Source organism: Heptranchias perlo, unplaced genomic scaffold, assembly GCF_035084215.1.
Source record: "Heptranchias perlo isolate sHepPer1 unplaced genomic scaffold, sHepPer1.hap1 HAP1_SCAFFOLD_56, whole genome shotgun sequence".
NCBI classification, from domain to species: domain Eukaryota; kingdom Metazoa; phylum Chordata; class Chondrichthyes; order Hexanchiformes; family Hexanchidae; genus Heptranchias; species Heptranchias perlo.
The window spans coordinates 1,934,893-1,956,391 of NW_027139581.1; the positions used below are offsets into that span (position 1 = coordinate 1,934,893).

Sequence of the window (21,499 nt, forward strand, 5' to 3'; positions counted from 1 at the left end):
CCACACAGAGTCAGGCCCCGCCCCCTCCCCCACAGAGTCAGGCCCCGCCCCTCCACACAGATTGAGGCCCCGCCCGCTCCACACGTATCCGGGCCCCGCCCCCTCCCCACAGACTGAGGCCCCGCCTCCTCCACACAGAGTCAGTCCCCGCCCCTCCACACAGACTGAGGCCCCGCCTCACACACAGAGTCAGTCCCCGCCCCCTCCACACAGAGTCTGGCCCCGCCCCCTCTCCAGATACTCAGGCCCCGCCCCCTCCACACAGAGTCAGGCCCCGCCCCCCACACAATCAGACCCCGCCCCCACACACAGTCAGGCCAAACCACTGACAATGCAGTCTTTCACGGGCTTTAGTCGGCCTCAGTGCCACTGGGCTAAATAAGAGTAAAAATCAGCCCGTGTCCCTGCTCATGATGGCGATCCAGTGACACCAACTGGGAAATGTATGGATGTCAATTGTGGGCAGGACTGGACTCTGCTGTGATGCCTACCACAGTGGAAAATCCTGCTGATACTCACTGTGTCTGCTCGTGCATTAAGAATGAAGCGGAGGCGGGTTTCCCCAATGGAGGGCTGTCTACGCGGGAGTCCTCCCCTGCACCATTGGGTGTCTGGGGTGGAGAATGTTGCACGGACCAGTCCCCACAAACCCGGGGTGGGGAGAGGGAAAAGTCGGAGGGCCTCCACGTGGGTCTGCTCCTGGGCCTGACCAAAGTGGCCATCTTCAGGTCCAGGCTAGACGCGGCCCGTTGGGGCGGTCGCTCCGACTGTCTGCCTCCCTACCGTGGCATTCTCCAGACTCGGGTGGCCCTGGAGAGGGATCACGCGGTGTCTGCTGCTTCGCTTGAGGCTTTCCGTGACCGGTGGGCACCGCAGGGGCTGGAATACATCCTCAATCAGGAAAATGGAGTCATTATTTGACTTGACTCTGTGTATTGGCCTGTCGGGATGACATGGGTGGTCCTGTAAAATGGGACACTTCCGCAAATAATCCCTCCCCCCACTTTCTCATGGAGGCCTTAAAAATAAAAATTTAAGAAGAATGGAACATAAGAACAGGAGCAGGCCATTCAACCCCTCGAGCCTATTCTGCCATTAAATGAGATCATGGCTGATCTGGATCTAATCTCCACCCACCCGCCTTGGCTCCAGATCCCTTTATACCCTTGGCTGGAAAAGATCTATTGATCTCAGATTTAAAATTATTAATTGAGCATCTACCGCTTTTTGTGGGAGAGATATCTACATTTCTACCACCCATTGTGTGAAGAAGTGTTTCCCAATTTCTCTCCTGAATGGCCTGGCTCTGATTTTAAGATCATGTCCCCTTGTCCTGGACTCTCCCAACAGCGGAAACGTTTCTCTCCATCTACCCTATCAATTCCTTTCAAAATCCTAAAAACCTCAATCAAATCACCCTAAACCTTGTATATTCCAGGCAATACAAGCGTAGTTTATGTAATCTATCATAATTTAACCCTTGGAGTCCTGGTAACATTCTGGTGAATCTGCACTGCACTCCTGCTGGACCTTGTGGTGGTACGAGAGGGTAATTATTATCTGTGGAACTGCACCCAGTCAGATTGAGCACCTTCAGGAGAGAAACAAAATCACAGACAGTGCAATGAATGTTGATTTTAGACAGTGAGGATGGTGGGAGAGTGTGTAGAATGGGGAATTTACAGCTTGGGAGGGGACAGAATATTCTGCAGAAACACCAACAACTTGTATTTACGCAGAGCATTAAACAAAGTAAAACATCCCAAGGTGCTTCACAGGAGTGAAATCAAACAAAATTTGATACTTGAATTTGAAACTAGAGACAAGAAACTAGAATTGTCTGTTCTGAAATTCTATCCTGTACTTAAAATAAGAACTTTGGTAAACTCCTTTTTCAGGATATTAGAAGGGGAGGATTTGCAGATGGGAAACTCAAACCAAACATCACGTCAAGGTCTGACAGTCACTCGATTCATCAGGACCTGAATATCATCGGCCTTTGAATGTCGAAGGAAAAATCACCAATCACAGCGGTGAGAAACTGTACACGTGTTCTGTGTGATCGCACCTTCAGCCAAGCGTCCAGCCCGTGAGACACAAACACAGACGTGCCGGGAATTTGTTTATTAATTTTATCTCAATCGGATCACAGAATTTAATTTCCGATTCACTGATATGGGCTTTCAATGGCGGAGCTCTTACCCAACATTCCATGCGGTGTACATTTCATCAACCCTGCTTCCAATCTCCAGCCTCCCTCCCTCGCCTTCACATGCTCCATCTCCACCTCTCCCCTTCCTCCACTTCTCTCTCTCCATTTCATCAACCCTGCTTCCAATCTCCAGCCTCCCTCCCTCGCCTTCACATGCTCCATCTCCACCTCTCCCCTTCCTCCACTTCTCTCTCTCCATTTCATCAACCCTGCTTCCAATCTCCAGCCTCCCTCCCTCGCCTTCACATGCTCCATCTCCACCTCTCCCCTTCCTCCACTTCTCTCTCTCCATTTCATCAACCCTGCTTCCAATCTCCAGCCTCCCTCCCTCGCCTTCACATGCTCCATCTCCACCTCTCCCCTTCCTCCACTTCTCTCTCTCCATTTCATCAACCCTGCTTCCAATCTCCAGCCTCCCTCCCTCGCCTTCACATGCTCCATCTCCACCTCTCCCCTTCCTCCACTTCTCTCTCTCCATTTCATCAACCCGGCTTCCAATCTCCAGCCTCCCTCCCTCGCCTTCACATGCTCCATCTCCACCTCTCCCCTTCCTCCACTTCTCTCTCTCCATTTCATCAACCCGGCTTCCAATCTCCAGCCTCCCTCCCTCGCCTTCACATGCTCCATCTCCACCTCTCCCCTTCCTCCACTTCTCTCTCTCCATTTCATCAACCCTGCTTCCAATCTCCAGCCTCCCTCCCTCGCCTTCACATGCTCGATCTCCACCTCTCCCCTTCCTCCACTTCTCTCTCTCCATTTCATCAACCCGGCTTCCAATCTCCAGCCTCCCTCCCTCGCCTTCACATGCTCCATCTCCACCTCTCCCCTTCCTCCACTTCTCTCTCTCCATTTCATCAACCCGGCTTCCAATCTCCAGCCTCCCTCCCTCGCCTTCACATGCTCCATCTCCACCTCTCCCCTTCCTCCACTTCTCTCTCTCCATTTCATCAACCCGGCTTCCAATCTCCAGCCTCCCTCCCTCGCCTTCACATGCTCCATCTCCACCTCTCCCCTTCCTCCACTTCTCTCTCTCCATTTCATCAACCCTGCTTCCAATCTCCAGCCTCCCTCCCTCGCCTTCACATGCTCCATCTCCACCTCTCCCCTTCCTCCACTTCTCTCTCTCCATTTCATCAACACTGCTTCCAATCTCCAGCCTCCCTCCCTCGCCTTCACATGCTCCATCTCCACCTCTCCCCTTCCTCCACTTCTCTCTCTCCATTTCATCAACCCTGCTTCCAATCTCCAGCCTCCCTCCCTTGCCTTCACATGCTCCATCTCCACCTCTCCCCTTCCTCCACTTCTCTCTCTCCATTTCATCAACCCTGCTTCCAATCTCCAGCCTCCCTCCCTCGCCTTCACATGCTCCATCTCCACCTCTCCCCTTCCTCCACTTCTCTCTCTCCATTTCATCAACCCGGCTTCCAATCTCCAGCCTCCCTCCCTCGCCTTCACATGCTCCATCTCCACCTCTCCCCTTCCTCCACTTCTCTCTCTCCATTTCATCAACCCGGCTTCCAATCTCCAGCCTCCCTCCCTCGCCTTCACATGCTCCATCTCCACCTCTCCCCTTCCTCCACTTCTCTCTCTCCATTTCATCAACCCGGCTTCCAATCTCCAGCCTCCCTCCCTCGCCTTCACATGCTCCATCTCCACCTCTCCCCTTCCTCCACTTCTCTCTCTCCATTTCATCAACCCGGCTTCCAATCTCCAGCCTCCCTCCCTCGCCTTCACATGCTCCATCTCCACCTCTCCCCTTCCTCCACTTCTCTCTCTCCATTTCATCAACCCGGCTTCCAATCTCCAGCCTCCCTCCCTCGCCTTCACATGCTCCATCTCCACCTCTCCCCTTCCTCCACTTCTCTCTCTCCATTTCATCAACCCTGCTTCCAATCTCCAGCCTCCCTCCCTCGCCTTCACATGCTCCATCTCCACCTCTCCCCTTCCTCCACTTCTCTCTCTCCATTTCATCAACCCTGCTTCCAATCTCCAGCCTCCCTCCCTCGCCTTCACATGCTCCATCTCCACCTCTCCCCTTCCTCCACTTCTCTCTCTCCATTTCATCAACCCGGCTTCCAATCTCCAGCCTCCCTCCCTCGCCTTCACATGCTCCATCTCCACCTCTCCCCTTCCTCCACTTCTCTCTCTCCATTTCATCAACCCGGCTTCCAATCTCCAGCCTCCCTCCCTCGCCTTCACATGCTCCATCTCCACCTCTCCCCTTCCTCCACTTCTCTCTCTCCATTTCATCAACCCTGCTTCCAATCTCCAGCCTCCCTCCCTCGCCTTCACATGCTCCATCTCCACCTCTCCCCTTCCTCCACTTCTCTCTCTCCATTTCATCAACACTGCTTCCAATCTCCAGCCTCCCTCCCTCGCCTTCACATGCTCCATCTCCACCTCTCCCCTTCCTCCACTTCTCTCTCTCCATTTCATCAACCCTGCTTCCAATCTCCAGCCTCCCTCCCTCGCCTTCACATGCTCCATCTCCACCTCTCCCCTTCCTCCACTTCTCTCTCTCCATTTCATCAACCCTGCTTCCAATCTCCAGCCTCCCTCCCTCGCCTTCACATGCTCCATCTCCACCTCTCCCCTTCCTCCACTTCTCTCTCTCCATTTCATCAACCCTGCTTCCAATCTCCAGCCTCCCTCCCTCGCCTTCACATGCTCCATCTCCACCTCTCCCCTTCCTCCACTTCTCTCTCCATTTCATCAACCCTGCTTCCAATCTCCAGCCTCCCTCCCTCGCCTTGACATGCTCCATCTCCACCTCTCCCCTTCCTCCACTTCTCTCTCTCCATTTCATCAACCCTGCTTCCAATCTCCAGCCTCCCTCCCTCGCCTTCACATGCTCCATCTCCACCTCTCCCCTTCCTCCACTTCTCTCTCTCCATTTCATCAACCCTGCTTCCAATCTCCAGCCTCCCTCCCTCGCCTTCACATGCTCCATCTCCCCTTCCTCCACTTCTCTCTCTCCATTTCATCATCCCTGCTTCCAATCTCCAGCCTCCCTTCCTCGCCTTCACATGCTCCATCTCCACCTCTCCCCTTCCTCCACTTCTCTCTCTCCATTTCATCAACCCTGCTTCCAATCTCCAGCCTCCCTCCCTCGCCTTCACATGCTCCATCTCCACCTCTCCCCTTCCTCCACTTCTCTCTCTCCATTTCATCAACCCTGCTTCCAATCTCCAGCCTCCCTCCCTCGCCTTCACATGCTCCATCTCCACCTCTCCCCTTCCTCCACTTCTCTCTCTCCATTTCATCAACCCTGCTTCCAATCTCCAGCCTCCCTCCCTCGCCTTCACATGCTCCATCTCCACCTCTCCCCTTCCTCCACTTCTCTCTCTCCATTTCATCAACCCTGCTTCCAATCTCCAGCCTCCCTCCCTCGCCTTCACATGCTCCATCTCCACCTCTCCCCTTCCTCCACTTCTCTCCATTTCATCAACCCTGCTTCCAATCTCCAGCCTCCCTCCCTCGCCTTCACATGCTCCACCTCCACCTCTCCCCTTCCTCCACTTCTCTCTCTCCATTTCATCAACCCTGCTTCCAATCTCCAGCCTCCCTCCCTCGCCTTCACATGCTCCATCTCCACCTCTCCCCTTCCTCCACTTCTCTCTCTCCATTTCATCAACACTGCTTCCAATCTCCAGCCTCCCTCCCTCGCCTTCACATGCTCCATCTCCACCTCTCCCCTTCCTCCACTTCTCTCTCTCCATTTCATCAACCCTGCTTCCAATCTCCAGCCTCCCTCCCTCGCCTTCACATGCTCCATCTCCACCTCTCCCCTTCCTCCACTTCTCTCTCTCCATTTCATCAACCCTGCTTCCAATCTCCAGCCTCCCTCCCTCGCCTTCACATGCTCCATCTCCACCTCTCCCCTTCCTCCACTTCTCTCTCTCCATTTCATCAACCCTGCTTCCAATCTCCAGCCTCCCTCCCTCGCCTTCACATGCTCCATCTCCACCTCTCCCCTTCCTCCACTTCTCTCTCTCCATTTCATCAACCCTGCTTCCAATCTCCAGCCTCCCTCCCTCGCCTTGACATGCTCCATCTCCACCTCTCCCCTTCCTCCACTTCTCTCTCTACATTTCATCAACCCTGCTTCCAATCTCCAGCCTCCCTCCCTCGCCTTCACATGCTCCATCTCCACCTCTCCCCTTCCTCCACTTCTCTCTCTCCATTTCATCAACCCTGCTTCCAATCTCCAGCCTCCCTCCCTCGCCTTCACATGCTCCATCTCCCCTTCCTCCACTTCTCTCTCTCCATTTCATCATCCCTGCTTCCAATCTCCAGCCTCCCTTCCTCGCCTTCACATGCTCCATCTCCACCTCTCCCCTTCCTCCACTTCTCTCTCTCCATTTCATCAACCCTGCTTCCAATCTCCAGCCTCCCTCCCTCGCCTTCACATGCTCCATCTCCACCTCTCCCCTTCCTCCACTTCTCTCTCTCCATTTCATCAACCCTGCTTCCAATCTTCAGCCTCCCTCCCTCGCCTTCACATGCTCCATCTCCACCTCTCCCCTTCCTCCACTTCTCTCTCTCCATTTCATCAACCCTGCTTCCAATCTCCAGCCTCCCTCCCTCGCCTTCACATGCTCCATCTCCACCTCTCCCCTTCCTCCACTTCTCTCTCTCCATTTCATCAACCCTGCTTCCAATCTCCAGCCTCCCTCCCTCGCCTTCACATGCTCCATCTCCACCTCTCCCCTTCCTCCACTTCTCTCCATTTCATCAACCCTGCTTCCAATCTCCAGCCTCCCTCCCTCGCCTTCACATGCTCCACCTCCACCTCTCCCCTTCCTCCACTTCTCTCTCTCCATTTCATCAACCCTGCTTCCAATCTCCAGCCTCCCTCCCTCGCCTTCACATGCTCCATCTCCACCTCTCCCCTTCCTCCACTTCTCTCTCTCCATTTCATCAACCCGGCTTCCAATCTCCAGCCTCCCTCCCTCGCCTTCACATGCTCCATCTCCACCTCTCCCCTTCCTCCACTTCTCTCTCTCCATTTCATCAACCCGGCTTCCAATCTCCAGCCTCCCTCCCTCGCCTTCACATGCTCCATCTCCACCTCTCCCCTTCCTCCACTTCTCTCTCTCCATTTCATCAACCCGGCTTCCAATCTCCAGCCTCCCTCCCTCGCCTTCACATGCTCCATCTCCACCTCTCCCCTTCCTCCACTTCTCTCTCTCCATTTCATCAACCCGGCTTCCAATCTCCAGCCTCCCTCCCTCGCCTTCACATGCTCCATCTCCACCTCTCCCCTTCCTCCACTTCTCTCTCTCCATTTCATCAACCCTGCTTCCAATCTCCAGCCTCCCTCCCTCGCCTTCACATGCTCCATCTCCACCTCTCCCCTTCCTCCACTTCTCTCTCTCCATTTCATCAACCCTGCTTCCAATCTCCAGCCTCCCTCCCTCGCCTTCACATGCTCCATCTCCACCTCTCCCCTTCCTCCACTTCTCTCTCTCCATTTCATCAACCCGGCTTCCAATCTCCAGCCTCCCTCCCTCGCCTTCACATGCGCCATCTCCACCTCTCCCCTTCCTCCACTTCTCTCTCTCCATTTCATCAACCCGGCTTCCAATCTCCAGCCTCCCTCCCTCGCCTTCACATGCTCCATCTCCACCTCTCCCCTTCCTCCACTTCTCTCTCTCCATTTCATCAACCCTGCTTCCAATCTCCAGCCTCCCTCCCTCGCCTTCACATGCTCCATCTCCACCTCTCCCCTTCCTCCACTTCTCTCTCTCCATTTCATCAACACTGCTTCCAATCTCCAGCCTCCCTCCCTCGCCTTCACATGCTCCATCTCCACCTCTCCCCTTCCTCCACTTCTCTCTCTCCATTTCATCAACCCTGCTTCCAATCTCCAGCCTCCCTCCCTCGCCTTCACATGCTCCATCTCCACCTCTCCCCTTCCTCCACTTCTCTCTCTCCATTTCATCAACCCTGCTTCCAATCTCCAGCCTCCCTCCCTCGCCTTCACATGCTCCATCTCCACCTCTCCCCTTCCTCCACTTCTCTCTCTCCATTTCATCAACCCTGCTTCCAATCTCCAGCCTCCCTCCCTCGCCTTCACATGCTCCATCTCCACCTCTCCCCTTCCTCCACTTCTCTCTCCATTTCATCAACCCTGCTTCCAATCTCCAGCCTCCCTCCCTCGCCTTGACATGCTCCATCTCCACCTCTCCCCTTCCTCCACTTCTCTCTCTCCATTTCATCAACCCTGCTTCCAATCTCCAGCCTCCCTCCCTCGCCTTCACATGCTCCATCTCCACCTCTCCCCTTCCTCCACTTCTCTCTCTCCATTTCATCAACCCTGCTTCCAATCTCCAGCCTCCCTCCCTCGCCTTCACATGCTCCATCTCCCCTTCCTCCACTTCTCTCTCTCCATTTCATCATCCCTGCTTCCAATCTCCAGCCTCCCTTCCTCGCCTTCACATGCTCCATCTCCACCTCTCCCCTTCCTCCACTTCTCTCTCTCCATTTCATCAACCCTGCTTCCAATCTCCAGCCTCCCTCCCTCGCCTTCACATGCTCCATCTCCACCTCTCCCCTTCCTCCACTTCTCTCTCTCCATTTCATCAACCCTGCTTCCAATCTCCAGCCTCCCTCCCTCGCCTTCACATGCTCCATCTCCACCTCTCCCCTTCCTCCACTTCTCTCTCTCCATTTCATCAACCCTGCTTCCAATCTCCAGCCTCCCTCCCTCGCCTTCACATGCTCCATCTCCACCTCTCCCCTTCCTCCACTTCTCTCTCTCCATTTCATCAACCCTGCTTCCAATCTCCAGCCTCCCTCCCTCGCCTTCACATGCTCCATCTCCACCTCTCCCCTTCCTCCACTTCTCTCCATTTCATCAACCCTGCTTCCAATCTCCAGCCTCCCTCCCTCGCCTTCACATGCTCCACCTCCACCTCTCCCCTTCCTCCACTTCTCTCTCTCCATTTCATCAACCCTGCTTCCAATCTCCAGCCTCCCTCCCTCGCCTTCACATGCTCCATCTCCACCTCTCCCCTTCCTCCACTTCTCTCTCCCCATTTCATCAACACTGCTTCCAATCTCCAGCCTCCCTCCCTCGCCTTCACATGCTCCATCTCCACCTCTCCCCTTCCTCCACTTCTCTCTCTCCATTTCATCAACCCTGCTTCCAATCTCCAGCCTCCCTCCCTCGCCTTCACATGCTCCATCTCCACCTCTCCCCTTCCTCCACTTCTCTCTCTCCATTTCATCAACCCTGCTTCCAATCTCCAGCCTCCCTCCCTCGCCTTCACATGCTCCATCTCCACCTCTCCCCTTCCTCCACTTCTCTCTCTCCATTTCATCAACCCTGCTTCCAATCTCCAGCCTCCCTCCCTCGCCTTCACATGCTCCATCTCCACCTCTCCCCTTCCTCCACTTCTCTCTCTCCATTTCATCAACCCTGCTTCCAATCTCCAGCCTCCCTCCCTCGCCTTGACATGCTCCATCTCCACCTCTCCCCTTCCTCCACTTCTCTCTCTACATTTCATCAACCCTGCTTCCAATCTCCAGCCTCCCTCCCTCGCCTTCACATGCTCCATCTCCACCTCTCCCCTTCCTCCACTTCTCTCTCTCCATTTCATCAACCCTGCTTCCAATCTCCAGCCTCCCTCCCTCGCCTTCACATGCTCCATCTCCCCTTCCTCCACTTCTCTCTCTCCATTTCATCATCCCTGCTTCCAATCTCCAGCCTCCCTTCCTCGCCTTCACATGCTCCATCTCCACCTCTCCCCTTCCTCCACTTCTCTCTCTCCATTTCATCAACCCTGCTTCCAATCTCCAGCCTCCCTCCCTCGCCTTCACATGCTCCATCTCCACCTCTCCCCTTCCTCCACTTCTCTCTCTCCATTTCATCAACCCTGCTTCCAATCTTCAGCCTCCCTCCCTCGCCTTCACATGCTCCATCTCCACCTCTCCCCTTCCTCCACTTCTCTCTCTCCATTTCATCAACCCTGCTTCCAATCTCCAGCCTCCCTCCCTCGCCTTCACATGCTCCATCTCCACCTCTCCCCTTCCTCCACTTCTCTCTCTCCATTTCATCAACCCTGCTTCCAATCTCCAGCCTCCCTCCCTCGCCTTCACATGCTCCATCTCCACCTCTCCCCTTCCTCCACTTCTCTCCATTTCATCAACCCTGCTTCCAATCTCCAGCCTCCCTCCCTCGCCTTCACATGCTCCACCTCCACCTCTCCCCTTCCTCCACTTCTCTCTCTCCATTTCATCAACCCTGCTTCCAATCTCCAGCCTCCCTCCCTCGCCTTCACATGCTCCATCTCCACCTCTCCCCTTCCTCCACTTCTCTCTCTCCATTTCATCAACCCTGCTTCCAATCTCCAGCCTCCCTCCCTCGCCTTCACATGCTCCATCTCCACCTCTCCCCTTCCTCCACTTCTCTCTCTCCATTTCATCAACCCTGCTTCCAATCTCCAGCCTCCCTCCCTCGCCTTCACATGCTCCATCTCCACCTCTCCCCTTCCTCCACTTCTCTCTCTCCATTTCATCAACCCTGCTTCCAATCTCCAGCCTCCCTCCCTCGCCTTCACATGCTCCATCTCCACCTCTCCCCTTCCTCCACTTCTCTCTCTCCATTTCATCAACCCTGCTTCCAATCTCCAGCCTCCCTCCCTCGCCTTCACATGCTCCATCTCCACCTCTTCCCTTCCTCCACTTCAGCCCAGAGGCTGCCCACCAATATTTACTAGAAGCCCACCACTCCCACCCCCACCCTGATTACACTTCCTCCCACCCTGGAAGGACTCGGTTCCATTCTCCCACTTTCTCCGTCTCCCTCGCATCTGTTCCGACGATGCCACCTCTCACACCAGTGCTTCCGATATGTCTCCCTTTACCCTCGGCCCAGGATTCCTCCCCCCCCCCCCCCCCCACTGTGGTCGACCGGGTCCACGACCGTGTCCGTCCCATTTCCCTCACTTCTGCCCTCACTCCTTCCCCTCCCTCCCAGAACCAAGATCAAGTCCCTCTTGCACTCACCTTCAACCCCACCAGCCTCCACATTCAATGTATCATCCTCCGCCATTTCCGCCACCTCCAGCGTGATCCCACCACCAAACACATCTTCCCCTCCCCTCCTCTTTCAGCATTCCGAAGGGATCGGTCCCTCTGTGGCACCCTGGTCCACTCTTCCATCACCCCCAACACCCGCTCCCCTTCCCACAGCACCTTCCCGTGTGAGCGCAGGGCATGCAACAACTGACCATTCCCCTCCTCCCTTCCCACCGTCCAGGGCCCCAGACGCAGGTGAACCAGTGATTTACTTGTACTTCTTTCAATTTACTGTACTGTATTGGCTGCTTACGATGCGGTCTCCTCTACATTGGGGAGACCAAACGCAGATTGAGTGATCGCTTTGCTGAACACCTCTGATCAGTCCGCAAGCCTGACCCTGACCTGCCGGTCGCTTGCCATTTTAATTCTCCATCCCACTCCCACTCTGTCCTCGGCCTCTTACACTGTTCCAAAGAAGCTCGAGGAACAGCACCTCATCTCTCGTTTAGGTACTTTACAACTTTCCGTACTCAACACTGATTTCAATAACTTCAGATCAGAACCACTGCTCCCATTTTTCAGACAGCAGGTGCTGGTAATGGTTCTGCTGTTGCCATTTACACCTCCTCTAGACCCATCTTTTGTTTCTTTACTTGTCCCATTAACACCCCCTTTGCCTTGCACCATTATCCTTTTCGTCATTTAATCAATCCTGCCCTCCACCCTATCACAGACCTTCCCTTTTGTTCTTTCCACCCCTCCCCCTTCTTTCCCCCATCCCATTCCTTGTCTCTGTACTCGGCAATTTTTTGAAATCTTTCCTACTACCAGTTCTGATGAAAGGTCATCGACCTGAAACGTTAACTCTCTTTCTCTCTCCACCGATGCTGACTGACTTGCTGAGTGTTTCCAGCATTTTCTGTTCATTTCTGAATTTCTAGCCTGTATTTACAGTGATGACTTTTGTAAACTCCTTTTACAGGACACTAGAAGGGGAGGATTTGCAGACGGGAAACTCAAACCAAACATCACGTCAAGATCTGACAGAGTCCCTCGATTCATCAGGACCTGAATATCATCGGCCTTTGAATGTGGAAGGAGAAATGTTTGTCTGTTCTGTCTGTGGGAAAAGATTTCAAACATCAGTGTGAGTGGAAAATCACCGAGACTCTCAGACCCGAGTGAGAGTGTTCCAGTGCACTGAGTGTGGAAAGAGCTTTAACCAGTTACACAGTCTGAAAAAACATCGCACCGTTCACAGGGGGGAGAAACCATCCACGTGTTCTGTGTGTGGACGAGGCTTCAACTGATCGTCCAACCTGGAGAGACACAAGGACACCCGGACCATGGAGAAACCGTGGAAATGTGGGGACTGTGGGAAGGGATTCAATTACCCCTCCCAGCTGGAAACTCATCGACGCAGTCACACTGGGGAGAGGCCGTTCACCTGCTCTCTGTGTGGGAAGGGATTCACTGAGTCATCCGCCCTCCGAACACACCAGCTTATTCACACTGGGGAGAGACCTTTTAAATGCTCTGACTGTGGGAACAGGTTTAAAAGCTCGGAGGGACTGATTAGACACCAGCGAATTCACACTGACGAGAGACCGTTCAGTTGCTCTCACTGCGGGAGAGGTTCAGGCAGTCATCCACTCTCATTGCCCACCAGCGTGCTCACACTGGGGAGAGACCGTTCACCTGCTCCATGTGTGGAAAGGGATTCATTCAGTCACAGCACCTACTGACACACCAAATTGTTCACACTGATAAGAGACCGTTTAAATGTTCTGACTGTGGGAAGAGCTTTAAGAGCAAATGGGAACTGCTGACACATCATCGACGCACTCACACTGAGGAGAGGCCGTTCACCTGCTCCGTGTGTGGGAAGGGATTCACTCATTCATCCAACCTGCGGAGACACCAGCGAGTTCACTTGTGACTTCCGGGGTTGGATTCTGCTGTTATTGCTGCTGTTAATCACATCCAGGACTGAACCATGTTCATTCTGACAGTTGGGGTTTGTTTCTGATGTTAATAACCCCGATAACTGGGCTGTAGTTTAATATTCTGGATACATGTTAAATGAGGCAGAAGATCAGCCATGATCTTATTGAATGGTGGAGCAGGCTCGAGGGGCCATATGGCCGACTCCTGCTCCTATTTCTTATGTTCTTATGTTAACTGCTGGTTGAACACAACAGCAGTGATTTGCTGTCCAGATAAAGAAGGACCTGCAGTGTGTTTCCAAGAGTTCCCTGTTTTATTGATACATTTATCCAGTACCGTTAACGTAGTAAAACGTCCCAAGGCTCTTCACAGGAGCGATTAACAAAATAAATTTGACACTGAACCACATAAGGAGATATTAGGACAGGTGAGCAAAAGCTTGGTCAAAGAGGTAGGTTTTAAGGAGGGTGGACTGGATTCAGTAATGAGTAATGAGCCAGACTTAGTTAATAATCTAACAGTAAGGAAACATTTATACATGGGCCCACACAGTGAGTGACAGCAGGATTATCCACTGTGGTAGGCATCACGGTCGAGTCCAGTCCTGCCCTCAAATGACAGCCATAAATTTCCCAGTTGGTGTCACTGGATCTCCTTCGAGAGCAGGGTTACTCTTATTTAGCCCAGTGGTACTGAGGCCAATTCCAGACCCTGAACTGCTGCCTTGGCTGAGATCAAGGATTGGACTTGTGATCTTCCTGGTCAGTAGTGCAGAGGGTTTTAAACTGGGCCGGGGGTTAGAACAGAATATTTTGAAACAAATGTCATTCTACCTTTAAACAAAACCATCAACACACAGTTGAAAAATCAGAAGTCTTTCAAAATGAAACAAGTGAGTCAAATGGATCTTCGAAAATAGTGAGAGATTTTAGAAAGGCGGAACTCACTAAAATAGACAGGTTTCCATTCACTGCACTGAATACAGAAGGGAGCGACTGTTAATAGGGACCCTGTTAGTGAAGGATGAAGCAGTGTCTGGCCCTTTATCATAGAATCATTGAATGATAAAGCACAGAAGGAGGCCATTAGGCCCATCATGCCTGTGTTGGCTTTGGGAAAGAGCTATCCAATTGGTCCCATTCTCATGCCCTTTATCCTGCAAATTTATCCTATTCAAGTATTTATCCAATTCCCTTTTGAAAATTATAATTGACTCTGATTCCCCCACCCTTTCATGCAGTGTATTCCAGCTCATAATAAATGGCTGCGTTAAAATATTCTCCTCATCTCACCTCAAGTTCTTTTGCCAATTACCTGAATGCTGTGTCCTCTGGTTACTGATCTCCTGCCACTGGAAACAGTTTCTCACCATTCAGTCTATCAAGACCCTTCATGACTTTGAACACCTCGATTAAATCTCCCCTTAACCTTCCCTGCTCCAAGGAGAACAACTCCAGTTTCTCCAGTCTCTCCATGTAACTGAATTCTGTATCCCTGGTACCAGTCCAGTAAATTTCCTCTGCACCCTCTCTCAGGCCTTGACATCCTTCCTGAAGTGTGCTGCCCAGAATGAACACAATACTCCAGCTGAAGCCTAACCAGTGTTTTGTAAAGATCTGGCTTAAATATTTACAATCTATATCAATGCCTTGGATGAAGGGAGCGAATGTATTGTTGCTAAATTTGCTAATGAGACAAAGGTAGGTAGGAAAATAAGTTGTGAAGAGGACATAAGGAGTCTGCAAAGGGATGTGGATAGGTTAAGTGAGTGAGCAAAAATTTGGCAGATGGAGTATAATGTGGGAAAATGTGAACTTGTCCACTTTGGCAGGAGGAATAGAAAAGCAGTATTTTATTTAAATGGAGAAAGATTGCAGAATTCTGAAGTACAGAGGGATCTGGGTATCGTAGTACATGAATCACAGAAAGTTGGTCTGCAGATACAAGAAGTGATTGGGAAGGCAAATGGAATGTTGGCGTTTATTGCGAGGGGAATGGGGAGGGGCCGTGAGAGACACTCAACACGGCATCCGGAAAAGAAGGTCACGTCTTACAAACTTGCTTGAGTTTTTTGAGGAAGTTGCTGGGTCAGTGGATGAGGATAATCCGGTTCACATTGACTATCTCAGGGGGGTCAAACTCATTTTCTATGGTGGGCCTGATCCGATCTCCTGACACTTGGCCTGGGCCACATTCAGCAAAACTTATTAAACTAGAAATAGATCAAGATGAACGATATCGGTCCTCACAGCACACAGAAAAAATGAAGCCTCGAAGTTTCTCTGAGAATAACAGGCCTGAACTCGAGTTGGAAAACACAGTTGGAAAACATTGATCAATTGAACCGGACTGGGCGGGGCCTGAGGTGCGAGTTGGTGAAGGAAAAGTGGCGACCGGTGAACTTCGCTCCCTGTCTGAGGGCCCGGGCACTCGGGTTTCTGTATAATTTATTGATTGATTTTGTTTAATGTTTATTGTCCCTCTGGCCCCAATCTCGAAGCGATGACGAAATTTCTGTTCACCGATTCGGACCTTCAATGGCGGAGACTTTACCCAGAATCCCCCGCGGCCCAGAAAGTGCCCTATCAGTGACTACAGGAGCCCAGTGCGCGGGACTGGGCTGTGCTCTGAGCATGCGCGGTGCGAGTGGTGGAGACGGACTGAGGGAACAGGCGGGTCGGGATCCGGTCGGAGACGGTGGGCGCGGGGGAGGAATTGGACCTGTGGGTGGGCAGGGAAGCTTCATAAACACCCGGTGCAGGCCTCAGGCCCCGAATAAGAGCCCACAGGCCCCGTGTTTATACCGCGGTGACAGGCCCGACCGGCGGCCGCCCGGGTGAGAGGGGAACTGGCCGGCATCTTGGTCAGAGTTCAGGGATCACGGAGCATGCGCGGCCATCTTTGCTCAAGAGTGGGCGGGGCTTCAGGGTCCCTGTGACCGGGAACCAAGAGTGGGCGGGGCTTCAGGGTCCCTGTGACCGGGAACCAAGTGTGGGCGGGGCTTCAGGGTCCATGTGACCGGGAACAAAGAGTGGGCGGGGCTTCAGGTTCCCAGTGACAGGGAACAGAGTGGGCGGGGCTTCAGATTCCCAGTGACCGGGAGCAAAGAGTGGGCGGGGCTTCAGGGTCCCTGTGACAGGGAACCAAGAGTGGGCGGGGCTTCAGGGTCCCTGTGACCGGGAACCAAGAGTGGGCGGGGCTTCAGGGTCCCTGTGACCGGGAACAAAGAGTGGGCGGGGCTTCAGGGTCCCAGTGACCTGGAACAAAGAGTGGGCGGGGCTTCAGGGTCCCTGTGACGGTGAACAAAGAGTGGGCGGGGCTTCAGGGTCCCAGTGACCGGGAACAAAGAGTGGGCGGGGCTTCAGGTCCCAGTGACTGGGAACAAAGAGTGGGCGGGGCTTCAGGGTCCCAGTGACTGGGAACAAAGAGTGGGCGGGGCTTCAGTGTCCCAGTGACCGGGAACAAAGAGTGGGCTGGGCTTCAGGGTCCCAGTGACGGTGAACAAAGAGTGGGCGGGGCTTTAGGGTCCCTGTGACTGTGAACAAAGAGTGGGCGGGGCTTTAGGGTCCCAGTAACTGTGAACAAAGAGTGGGCGGGGCTTCAGGGTCCCTGTGACTGTGAACAAAGAGTGGGCGGGGCTTCAGGTTCCCAGTGACTGGGAACAAAGAGTGGGCGGGGCTTCAGGGTCCCTGTGCCTGTGAACAAAGAGTGGGCGGGGCTTCAGGGTCCCTGTGCCTGTGAACAAAGAGTGGGCGGGGCTTCAGGGTCCCAGTGACTGTGAACAAAGAGTGGGCGGGGCTTCAGGGTCCCTGTGACTGTGAACAAAGAGTGGGCGGGGCTTCAGGTTCCCAGTGACTGGGAACAGAGTGGGCGGGGCTTCAGATTCCCAGTGACCGGGAGCAAAGAGTGGGCGGGGCTTCAGGGTCCCTGTGACAGGGAACCAAGAGTGGGCGGGGCTTCAGGGTCCCTGTGACCGGGAACCAAGAGTGGGCGGGGCTTCAGGGTCCCTGTGACCGGGAACAAAGAGTGGGCGGGGCTTCAGGGTCCCAGTGACCTGGAACAAAGAGTGGGCGGGGCTTCAGGGTCCCTGTGACGGTGAACAAAGAGTGGGCGGGGCTTCAGGGTCCCAGTGACCGGGAACAAAGAGTGGGCGGGGCTTCAGGTCCCAGTGACCAGGAACAAAGAGTGGGCGGGGCTTCAGGGTCCCAGTGACTGGGAACAAAGAGTGGGCGGGGCTTCAGGGTCCCAGTGACTGGGAACAAAGAGTGGGCGGGGCTTCAGTGTCCCAGTGACCGGGAACAAAGAGTGGGCTGGGCTTCAGGGTCACAGTGACGGTGAACAAAGAGTGGGCGGGGCTTCAGGGTCCCTGTGACTGTGAACAAAGAGTGGGCGGGGCTTCAGGGTCCCAGTGACTGTGAACAAAGAGTGGGCGGGGCTTCAGGGTCCCTGTGACTGTGAACAAAGAGTGGGCGGGGCTTCAGGTTCCCAGTGACTGGGAACAAAGAGTGGGCGGGGCTTCAGGGTCCCTGTGCCTGTGAACAAAGAGTGGGCGGGGCTTCAGGGTCCCTGTGCCTGTGAACAAAGAGTGGGCGGGGCTTCAGGGTCCCAGTGACTGTGAACAAAGAGTGGGCGGGGCTTCAGGGTCCCTGTGACGGTGAACAAAGAGTGGGCGGGGCTTCAGGGTCCCAGTGACTGTGAACAAAGAGTGGGCGGGGCTTCAGGGTCCCTGTGACTGTGAACAAAGAGTGGGCGGGGCTTCAGGGTCCCAGTGACTGTGAACAAAGAGTGGGCGGGGCTTCAGGATCCTTGTGACGGTGAACAAAGAGTGGGCGGGGCTTCAGGGTCCCTGTGACCAGGAACAAAGAGTGGGCGGGGCTTCAGGGTCCCAGTGACTGTGAACAAAGAGTGGGCGGGGCTTCAGGGTCCCAGTGACTGTCAACAAATAGTGGGAGGGGCTTCAGGGTCCCAGTGACTGGGAACAAAGTGTGGGCGGGGCTTCAGGGTCACAGTGACGGGGTACAAAGAGTGGGCGGGGCTTCAGGGTCCCAGTGACCGGGAACAAAGAGTGGGCGGGGCTTCAGGGTCCCTGTGCCTGTGAACAAAGAGTGGGCGGGGCTTCAGGGCCCCTGTGACGGTGAACAAAGAGTGGGCGGGGCTTCAGGGACCCTGTGACGGTGAACAAAGAGTGGGCGGGGCTTCAGGGTCCCAGTGACGGTGAACAAAGAGTGGGCGGGGCTTCAGGGTCCCAGTGACTGGGAACAAAGAGTGGGCGGGGCTTCAGGGTCCTAGTGACGGTGAACAAAGTGTGGGCGGGGCTTCAGTGTCCTCGTGACGGTGAACAAAGAGTGGGCGGGGCTTCAGGGTCCCTGTGACTGTGAACAAAGAGCGGGCGGGGCTTCAGGGTCCCAGTGACGGTGAACAAAGAGTGGGCGGGGCTTCAGGGTCCCAGTGACGGTGAACAAAGAGTGGGCGGGGCTTCAGGGTCCCTGTGACGGTGAACAAAGAGTGGGCGGGGCTTCAGGGTCCCAGTGACGGTGAACAAAGAGTGGGCGGGGCTTCAGGGTCCCTGTGCCTGTGAACAAAGAGTGGGCGGGGCTTCAGGGTCCCTGTGCCTGTGAACAAAGAGTGGGCGGGGCTTCAGGGTCCCTGTGACTGTGAACAAAGAGTGGGCGGGGCTTCAGGGTCCCAGTGACTGTGAACAAAGAGTGGGCGGGGCTTCAGGGTCCCAGTGACGGTGAACAAGGAGTGGGCGGGGCTTCAGGGTCCCAGTGACTGTGAACAAAGAGTGGGCGGGGCTTCAGGGTCCCAGTGACCGGGAACAAAGAGTGGGCGGGGCTTCAGGGTCCCAGTGACTGTGAACAAAGAGTGGGCGGGGCTTCAGGGTCCCTGTGACTGTGAACAAAGAGTGGGCGGGGCTTCAGGGTCCCAGTGACCGGGAACAAAGAGTGGGCGGGGCTTCAGGGTCCCTGTGACTGTGAACAAAGAGTGGGCGGGGCTTCAGGGTCCCAGTGACTGTGAACAAAGAGTGGGCGGGGCTTCAGGGTCCCAGTGACTGTGAACAAAGAGTGGGCGGGGCTTCAGGGTCCCTGTGACTGTGAACAAAGAGTGGGCGGGGCTTCAGGGTCCCTGTGCCTCATTTATTTTCCTCTCACTCTGCTCCCAGGGGGTGGAGAACTGAACCCGACCAGAGTAGAGGGAGGGAGGAAACTGGGAGTGGAGGGAAGAAATGATGGAGATGGTGCGATGGGTTTGGATTTCAGCACAGGGAGGAGGGGAGAGTGTGTGGGACGGGGATTTACAGTCTGGGGGAATGAGCGGGAAGAATGTTCCATAGAAACTAGAATTTTCTGTTCTGAATTTCTATCCTGTATTTACAGTGAGGACTTTTGTAAACTCCTTTTACAGGGGATTAGAAGGGGAGGATTTGCAGACGGAAACTCAAACCAAACATCACGTCAAGATCTGACCGAGTCCCACGATTCATCAGGACCTGAATATCATCAGCCTTTGAATGTGGAAGGAGAAATGTTTGTCTGTTCTGTCTGTGGGTAAAGATTTCAAACATCAGTGTGAGTGGAAAATCACCGAGACACACACACCCGAGTGAGAGTGTTCCAGTGCACTGAGTGTGGAAAGAGCTTTCACCAGTCACACAGTCTGAAAAAACATCGCACCATTCACAGCGGGGAGAAACCGTCCACGTGTTCTGTGTGTGGACGAGGCTTCAACTGATCGTCCAACCTGGAGAGACACAAGGACACCCGGACCACGGAGAAACCGTGGAAATGTGGGGACTGTGGGAAGGGATATAATTACCCGTCTGAGTTGGAAACTCATCGACGCAGTCACACTGGGGAGAGGCCGTTCACCTGCTCAGTGTGTGGGAAGAGATTCACTCATTCATCCACCCTGCTGAGACACCAGCGAGTTCACACTGGGGAGAGACCGTTCACCTGCTCCGTGTGTGGAAAGGGATTCATTCAGTCACAGCACCGACTGACACACCAACTTGTTCACACTGATAAGAGACCGTTTAAATGTTCTGACTGTGGGAAGAGCTTCAAGGGAACAAGGGATCTGCTGAAACATGAACGAGTTCACACTGGGGAGAGGCCGTTCACCTGCTCCGTGTGTGGGAAGGGATTCACTCAGTCATCACACCTGCTCACACACCAGCGAGTTCACACTGGGGAGAGGCCGTTCAACTGTTCCGTGTGTGGGAAGAGATTCACTCGTTCATCCACTCTGCTGAGACACCAGCGAGTTCACCTGTGATGCAGGGGTTGGATTCTGCTGTTATTGCTTTTGTTCATCACATCCAGGACTGAACTGTTCATTCTGACAGTTGGGGTTTGTTTCTGATATTAATAACGCCTATAACTGGGCTGGAGTTTAATATTCTGGATATATGTACTCCAGAGGGGCTCTGACCGAGGCTCTGTGGAACTGAAGCATAACTTCCTCCCCTTTGTATTCCAGCCCTCGAGATAAAGGCCGACATTCCATTAGACTTTGTGATTACTTTTTGTATCTGGGCACTCGCTTTTAGTGATTTGTGTACATGGTCACCCAAATCCCTTTGCTCCTCCACAGTTCCCAGTCTCTCACTTTAAGAAAATACTCCAATGTTTCCTTCTTGTATCCAAAGTGGATGATCTCACACTTCCCCACACTGAACTCCATCTGCCACAGTTTTGTCCACTCACAAAATCTGTCCCTTTGTAACTTCCTGCTCCCATCCACACAACTTACTGTGTCTCCTAACTTAGTGTCATCTGGAAACTTGGATATAAAACTCTCTCTTCCTTCATCCAAGTTATTGATAAATATGGTGAAAAGCTGAGACCCCAGTCCAGATCCCTGGGGAACACCACTTGTCACATCCCACCAATCAAAGAACGTTCCCTTTATCCCCACTCTCTGTCTCCCACCTCCCAACACAAGTCACAAGGTCACTTTCAATTTTGTGCACTTTTATCTTTGCGAATAATCTCTTGTGCTGAACCCTATCAAATGCCTTCTGGAAGTCCACACAGACAATGTCCATCGACACTCCCTGTACAGCCTGTTAGTGACTTCAAAAAACTCATCTAGATTAGTCAGACATGACCCACCCTTCACAAATCCACGCTGACTCTCTTTGATCAGCTCAGACTTGTTCAAGTGCTCAATCATTCTGTCTCTGGTGATAGATCCAGTAACTTCCCCACTCCTGACGTTAAACTGACATATCTGTCGTTTCCTTTTCTGTCTCTTCCTCCTTTCTTAAATATTGGAGTGATATTTTCATATCCAAGGGCACAATTCCCGAGT

The 21,499-nt window shown here is 53.7% G+C and overlaps 1 pseudogene; it reads left to right on the top strand.

Moving 5' to 3' along the window:
• The first annotated feature begins 441 nt into the window (after positions 1–441).
• Positions 442–21,135, top strand: LOC137315738 (zinc finger protein 436-like; annotated as a pseudogene).
• Positions 21,136–21,499: the final 364 nt, after the last annotated feature.